A 9,861-nucleotide genomic window follows, 5' to 3' on the forward strand; every position below is an offset into this window, starting at 1 on the left:
AAAGTACAGACTGAAGTAGGCAGATTAGATTTAAAACCTAGTTTAATTTTATCAGTTTCAAACTTTGGTGCCAAATCATTTATCTACTTCTCCTCGACTCAATTTCTTCAACCAAAAAAAAAAAGTTAATAATGACATCTATGTTTTCTTGCTGTATGTGTAATGCTAGAATAAGATAATGTGTTAAGTGCTTAGCACAGTATCTAGCATATATTATCGAGGCAAAGTGTAGACATATAAGCTGAGAATTTGTATTAAAATTTTCAAGATACATGTAATTTACCTTCATAGATTCTGAGTCATGTAGGGTCAGAATATAAGATATTGGGTTGTTTTGACAATTATTTTAGATAAATGTATCAAATATTTATATGTGAAAAAGGGATTAGAACTCAGAAATGCTAGCTTTTGTAGTCCTGTGATTTATGAAGCATCAGATAATGCTGCTTTTTGTTTTTTTAATCGCAGGGTTGTTATGAATTTTTTAAGCTGGAGACCTCACATACTCAAAGTAAACCCACGTATACATGCCTTAGACCAGCATACCCTTATATGCTGATGTGAGCGCATCATAGTTGTTCTGTAAATGCCTGTGGCGCTATTTGAGATGTGGATTTCTCACAGCAGGAACCATGACTTCTCTCTTTGAATCTTTAGTGTCCGATACATAGCAGTTGCTCAGTAAATACTGGTTGGAGAGAAATTGATAACTTTTACCCATTTAAACATTATACATTTCATTTTGTCTGATATATACGTACAGGATATAACTCAGTTTCTAATCACAACATAATAGTGAGAAGTACTGAGAAAATCACACAGTTGGGGAATTTGATGCAATTACTGTACTTAAATTCACGAACACTGTGATCATCGGCCTCTGATAGATATTCACTTACACTCTGCAACCCTACTATGTTTCTCCAAGAAGCTTATTTTTCTGTTATCTACTCAGCAATGTACTTTTCATCATTTTCACCTCCCCCCACAACCACTTTATTGTGGTTGTCTTGCCTCTTAATTCACAGATAAAATAGAAGCGAAATTTGGGGAACCCCTCCTCTTCCTATTGCTAAGTCAACAAACCTACCTGACTCTACGTCTATCTTCTTCTACCCTCCGGATGCAATGGAGATGGTATCTCCCTCACCATGCCCAGCCCAGTCATTCCTACACATGTATTCTGAATCCCTTTGACGCTCACCTTTTCAAGGACTTTGCTTCCTGATTGTTCTCCCTCTCTTCTGCATCCTCCATTGCTCCTTCTATACTGAATTATTCCTACTGGCATACAAAGATTGTCCACCATTGCTCGTCTTTGAACAATATTTCCTTACCTCCTCTTTCCCTGTTCCCCATTTCTCTGCTCCGTTCATAGCCAAGCTTCTTACAAGAATTGTCAGCACTCACTGTCTACACTTCTCCCAGCTGCTCACTCTTCGATTCATTGCTGCTTAGCTTCTGTCCCCTCCATTTCTCTAAAACTATTCTTGTCAAGTCTCCAGTGCTTTCTGTTCTCACTAGACCTTCAACAGTGGACCATTCCTTCATGAAATACTCTTCTTTCTTTGGACCTACAATACCTCTTTGTCCTGACTTCTCTCTCTGCATACTCCTTCTGTCTCCTTGATCTTTCTCCATTCTACAACCTTCTCTTCTCTCTACATCCTTTCACTAGGTGATCTCATCCATTCCCATGACTTTAAATATCACATATGCAGCAACAATTCCCCAGTATATATCTGTAGCCAAACAGTTTTTTCTTCCCTCTGACCCCATGAATCTAAATCCATTTAACATATAAAAACACAGAACTTCATGTTTTTCCCTTTAAGATTTATTCTTTCATCTATCTTGCCTATATCAAAAAACTGGCATGACCATCCACACGAGCACTAAAGCCATAAGTCTAAACATCATTGTTAATGCCTCCTTCTTGTTCATCTTTTATATGCAATCTATCAACAAATACATTTTTATCTTGAAAATGTATCCCTTCCTCTCCTTCCCTGCTACCATCCAGCATCAGGTCACTATCATCTCCTGCCTGGACGTCTGCAATAATCCTCCTACTGAGGCACTGTGCTTTCTTACTTTACCCTTAGTCCCCAATGCCTTCTTCACACATCAGCTAGCAATTTTGTGTAAAAACCCAATCAGATTATGAGACTCCTCTTCTTAAAACCCTTCTATATAATTCCATTTTGTTTAGAATGAAGATAAATTGCTTATGATGGCCCAAAAAGAACACTATGATCTTATTTACATCTATCAGCTCGTTTCCAGTCATTCCCTGCCTTGCTCAGTATACTTCTTTCAATCCATAGGACCAACAAGCTCATTCCTGCTATAGGGGCATTCTGTCTCTGGAATGCCCTCCTTCTTGCTCTTTATATGGTTAAATACTTCACATCCTCAAATACTGCTTTCTCAGAGAGAAACTTCAATCATTAACTGATCATCTTACTAAGTAGCATTACTCGCGTCTCCTTAATCATCATAAAAAGCACCTTTTTCACTTATCATTTTCATTGGTCAAGTTCATCAGTTGACTTTCATGTTGCCAATCCAATGATCATTTCTTAATATTCTACTTGCTCATGCTGTCAGCAGCATTTGACATGGTTTGTCAGTTCCTTTTCCTTAAAACATCTTACTAGCTTTCAGGTAGTGGTATACTGGAGCCCACTTTGCAAGAGACAATGTTAATTTTTTTGGAATTTTGCAAGCCTATTATTAAATAATTCGTAGCTTAAAATAGTCCATGGTAAAAGTATTTACACTAAAGACACTGGCAAGCACTACAGATCAGGGCATTGCTCTTTTAGTTTTTCTCCTGCCTTGCAAAATTTTCCTGATCTTTCAATGTTGGAGTGCCCCAGGGCTATCAATTCTTGGACCTGTTCTCTTTTTTAGCTATACTCACCCTCTAGGGGATCTCATCCAGGTCCATAGTTGTTGATGTTGACAAAATTTATATCTACTTTTTGTTGACTACAAAATGTATATCTCTAGCTTTGGCCGTTCTACAGAATCTCAGATTCCTTCTATCCCCAACCGCCTTGTTAACATCTTCATTTCAGTGTCTAATCAAGCATTTCAAGCTTAATATTCCAAAAGCAAATAGTATGCCAGCTTTCCCCAAAAGCCCCTCCATGAGTCTTCCCCATGTGTCTGGCCAAAATCTTAGAGTTGTCTTGACTCTTTTCTTGCTCTTACACCCCATATCCAATCCATCAGCAACTCTTTCTACCTTCAGAACATACTCTGAATCTTGCCACTTCTCATCATCTCCACTGCTTTGAAGTACTATAATTTCTCACCAAAATTTTTTCAATAGCCTCCTAACTAGTATCCCTACTCCACCAGCCAACAATCTATTCTCCACTCATCAGCTCTAAGGATTCTTGTGGCTTTCTGCCTCATTCATTTTAAAATCCAAAGTAATCCCTAGAACCCATAGGTCATATCCAACATGGACTCTGGCTATCTCTCTGACTTTGTTAACCATCCACTGGCCTCCCCATTCCCTAGGCTCCAGACACAGTGGTCTCATTGCTCTTCCTTTAAGTTCTAACAACCTTCAAGTAAGAGCCTTTGCTTTTCCATCAGGCTAGAATATTCATTGCCTGGATATCTGCAGGGTTCATTTCCTTCAGTTCTTTACTCAGATGTCAGCTTATCGGAAAAGACTTCCATGATCACCCCCAATACTTCTATTTTCCGTTTATAGTCTTTAGCAAAATATGCTTTAATATTATATTATGTGTTTAGTGTGATTCCCTCCATTAGAATTTAAGCTCCAAGAGGGAAGAGACTTGGCCTGTTTTATTTACTACTGATTTCTCAACTTTTAGAACCATGCCTTGCACTTAGTAATATTTATTGAGTAAATGATGACTAAAACATTTTTTGTGTGTGTACTTGTTTACTTTTGCTGGGATATAAGCTCCAGCTCCATGAAAGCCTACCAAAAAGATTATATACTATCACAGAAGCTGTTGATAAACCCCTAATATACCTGCTTGATACTTCCACCCAATTTTCCCAACAGAACCAAACTCAACATGTCAGAAATGAACTCATCATTCTACCCATCGAATCATGTCTTTCTGACTTTACTGTTTCCATTAGAGCAATGTAATCCACTCAGTCATGGAAATTTAAATATTTAAAGCCACCTTTCACCTTTCCTTCTTCTCCCTTATTATTAGGTCTTACATCAACAAATGCCAAATTTTAAATTATTACTTCTGTGAGGACTCTCTGCCTCTTTATTCTCACTGCCACCACACTAGTTCAGACTTTAATCTTTGAACTGTTTCCATCATCTTCTAAATACTCTCTTGATTTTTATCTCTGAGTGATTTTTTATGCTACTATTAACTAATTAATCACTCTAAATCATATCTCTTGTACTCAAATCTTTAAATGTCTAAAATTATCTATTTTAGCTTCAGTGACCATATAATTTATTGTCCAAACAGGGACACTTTTGAGAGTGAAAGGGGCACTATTATTAATTCCACTGGGCCAGCAGGTATGGTCCAGAACTGTTCAGGAAGACTGTGGTCACTTTAACTTTCACAGGGACTGTCAGTTGCCTACTCAATAATCATGCCTCCCTTCTTCTTTCTGAAAGAAAAACTTTTTTTTTTTCTGGAATTCACTCCTCCTCAACATAATTTAGTTGATACAAATTAAGTTGTCTTAGCCAACATGACATTGATCTAGGAAGAAGCATGTGATGTAATTTTAGCCCATGGAATATGAAAGATAGTCTGCTTCAGGAAAGGAGATTTTTGAAAGATGTTTCTATACATGTATAAAGACGGTTCTTATTCCTCTGATGGTTCATGTCTTGTCCACATTTGATGCCTGGGACTATTATAGGCAACTTGTGATCATGAGGTAGCTGGCAGAGGACAAAGCTGCTATCCTAGATTTAGCAGAGAGAAAAATGAACAGAACTTGGTTCTTTGATGATATGGTTGAGATACTGAATTAACCAAACCCAGGATACCCTGAATCCAAAAGCAGGGTATTTTTCTGCTAATGTGAGATAACAATTTTCCTTATTGTTTAAATAAATTAAGGCAGAGTTTTCAGTTACTTGCTGCAGAAAGCATTCCCATTTGATGCAAGCTAAATACAAATCTCTCTTTCTGGCTTTCAAGATTCTTCAACTTATGTTCGTGTCCTCCCCGATCTACAACTTGTTTCAATACATTTCACTTATGAGCCAAACTGGAAGGCAGTAATCACTTTTTGGAAATATTCTTTGATTTCCCATGACCATATCTTTGTATAGGCTGCCCCTAATTTCAGAAACAACCTCTGTTCATTTGTGCATACTAAAATACTTAGGGCCCACTCCTCTCAGATATTATCTCCTCAGAAAGGTACCCTGATTCCTGAAATAAGTCTTATCTTTCTCTCTTTTGCATTCATGTTGCAATAATGAGCATACTTCTCTCATGATGTAGATTTGACCCCATCCTCTAGTATTGTGTACAATTCTTTTTTTTTTAACATCTATATTGGAGTATAATTGCTTTACATTGTTGTGTTAGTTTCTGCTGTATAGCAAAGTGAATCAGTTATATGTATACATATATCCCCATATCCCCTCCCTCTTGCATCTCCCTCCCACCTCCCTATCCCACCCCTCTAGGTGCTCACAAAACACCGAGCTGATCTCTCTGTGCTATGTGGCTGCTTCCCACTAACTATCTGTTTTACATTTGGTAGTATATATATGTCAGTGCCTTCGTCTCAGCTTACCTTTCCCTTTCCCCATGTCCTAAAGTCCATTCTCTATGTCTGTGCCTTTATTGCTGTCCTGCCCCAAAGTTCTTCAGAACTTTTTTTTTTTTTTTAGATTCCATATATATATGTTAGCATACAGTATTTGTTTTTCTCTTTCTGACTTCTCTCTGTATGACAGACTCTAGGTCCATCCACCTCACTACAAATAACTCAGTTTTGTTTCCTTTTATGGCTGAGTAATATTCTGTTGTATATATGTGCCACATCTTCTTTATCCATTCATCTGTTGATGGACACTTAGGTTGCTTCCATGTCCTGGCTATTGTAAATAGTGCTGCAATGAACATTGTGGTACATGTCTCTTTTTGAATTATGGTTTACTCAGGGTATATGCCCAGTACTGGGACTGCTGGGTCATATGGTAGTTCTATTGTTAGTTTTTTAAGGAACCTCCATACTGTTCTCCATAGTGGCTGTATCAATTTACATTCCCACCAACAGTGCAAGAGGGTCCCCTTTTCTCCACACCCTCTCCAGCATTTATTGTTTGTAGATGTTTTGATGATGGCCATTCTGACTGGTGTGAGGTGATAGCTCATTGTAGTTTTGATTTGCATTACTCTAGTGATTAGTGATGCTGAGCATCCTTTCATGTGTTTGTTGGCAATCTGTATATCTTTGGAGAAATGTCTATTTAGACCTTCTGCCCATTTTTGGATTGAGTTGTTTGTTTTTTGATATTGAGCTACATGAGCTGCTTGTATATTTTGGGGATTAATCTTTTGTCAGTTGCTTCGTTTGCAAATATTTTCTCCCATTTTTAGGGCTGTCTTTTTGTCTTGTTTATGGTTTCCTTTGCTGTGCAAAAGCTTTGAAGTTTCATTAGGTCCCATTTGTTTATTTTTGTTTTTATTTCCATTTCTCTAGGAGGTGGGTCAACAAGGATCTTGCTGTGATTTATGTCATAGAGTTTTCTGCCTATATTTTCCTCTAAGAGTTTTATAGTGTCTGGCCATAAATTTAGGTCTTTAATCTATATTGAGGTTTTTTTGTATATGGTGTTAGGGAATGTTCTAATTTCATTCTTTTACATGTAGCTGTCCAGTTTTCCCAGCATCCCTTACCTTATTGAAGAGGCTATCTTTTCTCTGTTGTATATTCTTGACTCCTTTATGAAAGATAAGGTGACCATAGGTGTGTGGGTTTATCTCTGGGCTTTCTACCCTGTTCCATTGATCTCTATTTCTGATTTTGTGCCAGTACCATACTGTCTTGATTACTGTAGCTTTGTAGTATAGTCTGAACTCAGGGAGCCTGATTCCTCCAGCTCCATTTTTCTTTCTCAGGATTGCTTTGGCTATTCGGGGTCTTTTGTGTTTCCATACAAATTGTGAATTTTTTTGTTCTAGTTCTGTGAAAAATGCCATTGGCAGTTGGATAGGAATTGCATTGAATATGTAGATTGCTTTAGATAGTATAGTCATTTTTACAATGTTTACTCTTCCAATCTAAGAACATGGTATATCTTTCCATCTGTTTGTATCATCTTTAATTTTTTTCATAAGTGTCTTATAGTTTTCCACATACAGGTCTTTTGTCTCCTTAGGTAGGTTTATTCCGAGGTATTTTATTCTTTTTTTTGCAATGGTAAATGGGAGTGTTTCCTTAATTTCTCTTTCAGATTTTTTCATAATTAGTGTATAGGAATGCAAGAGATTTTTGTGCATTAATTTTGTATCCTGCTACTTTACCAAAGTCATTAATTAGCTCTAGTAGTTTTCTGGTAGCATTTTTAGGGTTCTCTATGTATAGAATCATGTCATCTGCAAACAGTGACACTTTTACTTCTTCTTTTCTGATTTGGATTCCTTTTATTTCTTTTACGTCTCTGATTGCTGTGGCAATCAAACTAAAGAAATATTTTTTCTGATATGAGAATTGGTACTCCAGCTTTCTTTTGATTTTTATTTGCATGGAATATCTTTCAAAACTGTGTTGAATAATAGTGGTGAACATGGGCAACCTTGTCTTGTCCCTGAACTTAGTGGAAATGGTTTCAGTTTTTCACCACTGAGAATGTTGTTGGCTGTGGGTTTGTCATAAATGGCCTCTATTATGTTGAGGTAAGTTGCCTCTATGCCTACTTTCTGGAGAGTTTCTATCATAAATTGGTGCTGAATTTTGTTGAAAGCTTTTTCTGCATCTATTGAGATGATCATACTGTTTTTACCCTCAATTTGTTAATATGGTGTATCACATTGACTGATTTGTGTGTATTGAAAAATCCTTGCTTTCCTGGGATAAACCCCACTTGATCATGGTATATGATCCTTTTAATGTGCTGTTGGATTCTGTTTGCTACTATTTTGTTGAGGATTTTTGCATCTATGTTCATCACTGATATTGGCCTGTAGTTTTCTTTTTCTATGACATCTTTGTCTGGTTTTGGTATCACGGTGATGTGGCCTCGTAGAATGAGTTTTGGAGTGTTCCTCCCCCTGTTACATTTTGGAAGAGTTTGAGAAGAATAGGTGTTAGCTCTTCTCTAAATGTTTGATAGAATCTACCGGTGAAGCCATCTGGTCCTGGGCTTTTGTTTGTTGGAAGATTTTTTTTTTTTTTTTTTTTTGCAGTATGCGGGCCTCTCACTGTTGTGGCCTCTCCCGTTGCGGAGCACAGGCTCCGGACGCGCAGGCTCAGCGGCCATGGCTCACGGGTCCAGCCGCTTCGCGGCATGTGGGATCCTCCCGGACCGGGGCACGAACCCGTGTCCCCTGCATCTGCAGGCGGACTCTCAACCACTGTGCCACCAGGGAAGCCCTGTTGGAAGATTTTTAATCACAGTTTCAATTTCAGTGCTTGTGATTGGTCTGTTTATATTATCTATTTCTTCCTGGTTCAGTCTCGGAAGGTTGTGCTTTTCTAAGAATTTGTCCATGTCTTCCAGGTTGTCCATTTTATTGGCATAGAGTTGCTTATAGTAATCTCTCATGCTCCTTTGTATTTCTGCAGTGTCAGTTGTTACTTCTCCTTTTTCATTTCTAATTCTGTTGATTTGAGTTTTCTCCCTTTTTTTCTTGATGAGTCTGGCTAATGGTTTATCAATATTGTTTATGTTCTCAAAGAACCAGCTTTTAGTTTTATTGATCTTTGCTATCATTTCCTCATTTCTTTTTCATTTATTTCTGATCAGATCTTTATGATTTCTTTCCTTCTGCCAACTTTGGCATTCTTTTCTTCTTCTTTCTCTGATTGCTTTCAGTGTAAGGTTACGTTGTTTATTTGAGATGTTTCCTGTTTCTTGAGATAGGATTGTGGTGCTATAAACTTCCCTCTTAGAACTGCTTTTGCTGCATCCCATAGGTTTTGGGTCAACGTGTTTTCATGGTCATCTAGGTATTTTTTGAATTCCTCTTTGATTCAGGGATCTCTTTGTTATTTAGTAGCATATTGTTTAGCCTCCATGTGTTCGTATTTTTTCCATTTTTTTTTTTTTTTGCTGTAATTGATATCTAGTCTCATAGCATTATGGTTGGAAAAGATACTGATACAATTTCAATTTTCTTAAATTCACCAAGGCTTGATGTTCCATGAGCACTTGAGAAGAAAGTGTATTCTGTTGTTTTTGGATGGAATGTCCTATGAATATCAATTAAGTCCATCTTGTTTAATATGTCATTTAAAGCTTGTGTTTCCTTATTTATTTTAATTTTGGTTGATCTGTCCTAGGTGAGAGTGGGGTGTTAATGTCCCCTACTGTGATGGTGCTACTGTCGATTTTCCCTTTTAAGGTTGTTAGCATTTGCCTTATGTATTGAGCTGCTCATATGTTGGGTGCATAAATATTTACAATTGTTATATCTTCTTCTTGGATTGATCCCTTGATCATTATATAGTGTGCTTCTTTGTCTCCTGTAATAGTCTTTATTTTAAAGTCTATTTTGTCTGATATGAGAATTGGTACTCCAGCTTTCTTTTGATTTTCATTTGCATGGAATATCTTTTTCCATCCCCTCACTTTCAGTCTAGATGTGCCCCTACGTCTGAAGTGGGTCTCTCGTAGACAGTGTATATACGTGTCTTGTTTTTGTA

The sequence above is a fragment of the Tursiops truncatus genome, chromosome 6 (genome assembly GCF_011762595.2).
Source record: "Tursiops truncatus isolate mTurTru1 chromosome 6, mTurTru1.mat.Y, whole genome shotgun sequence".
Taxonomy (NCBI): Eukaryota; Metazoa; Chordata; class Mammalia; order Artiodactyla; family Delphinidae; genus Tursiops; species Tursiops truncatus.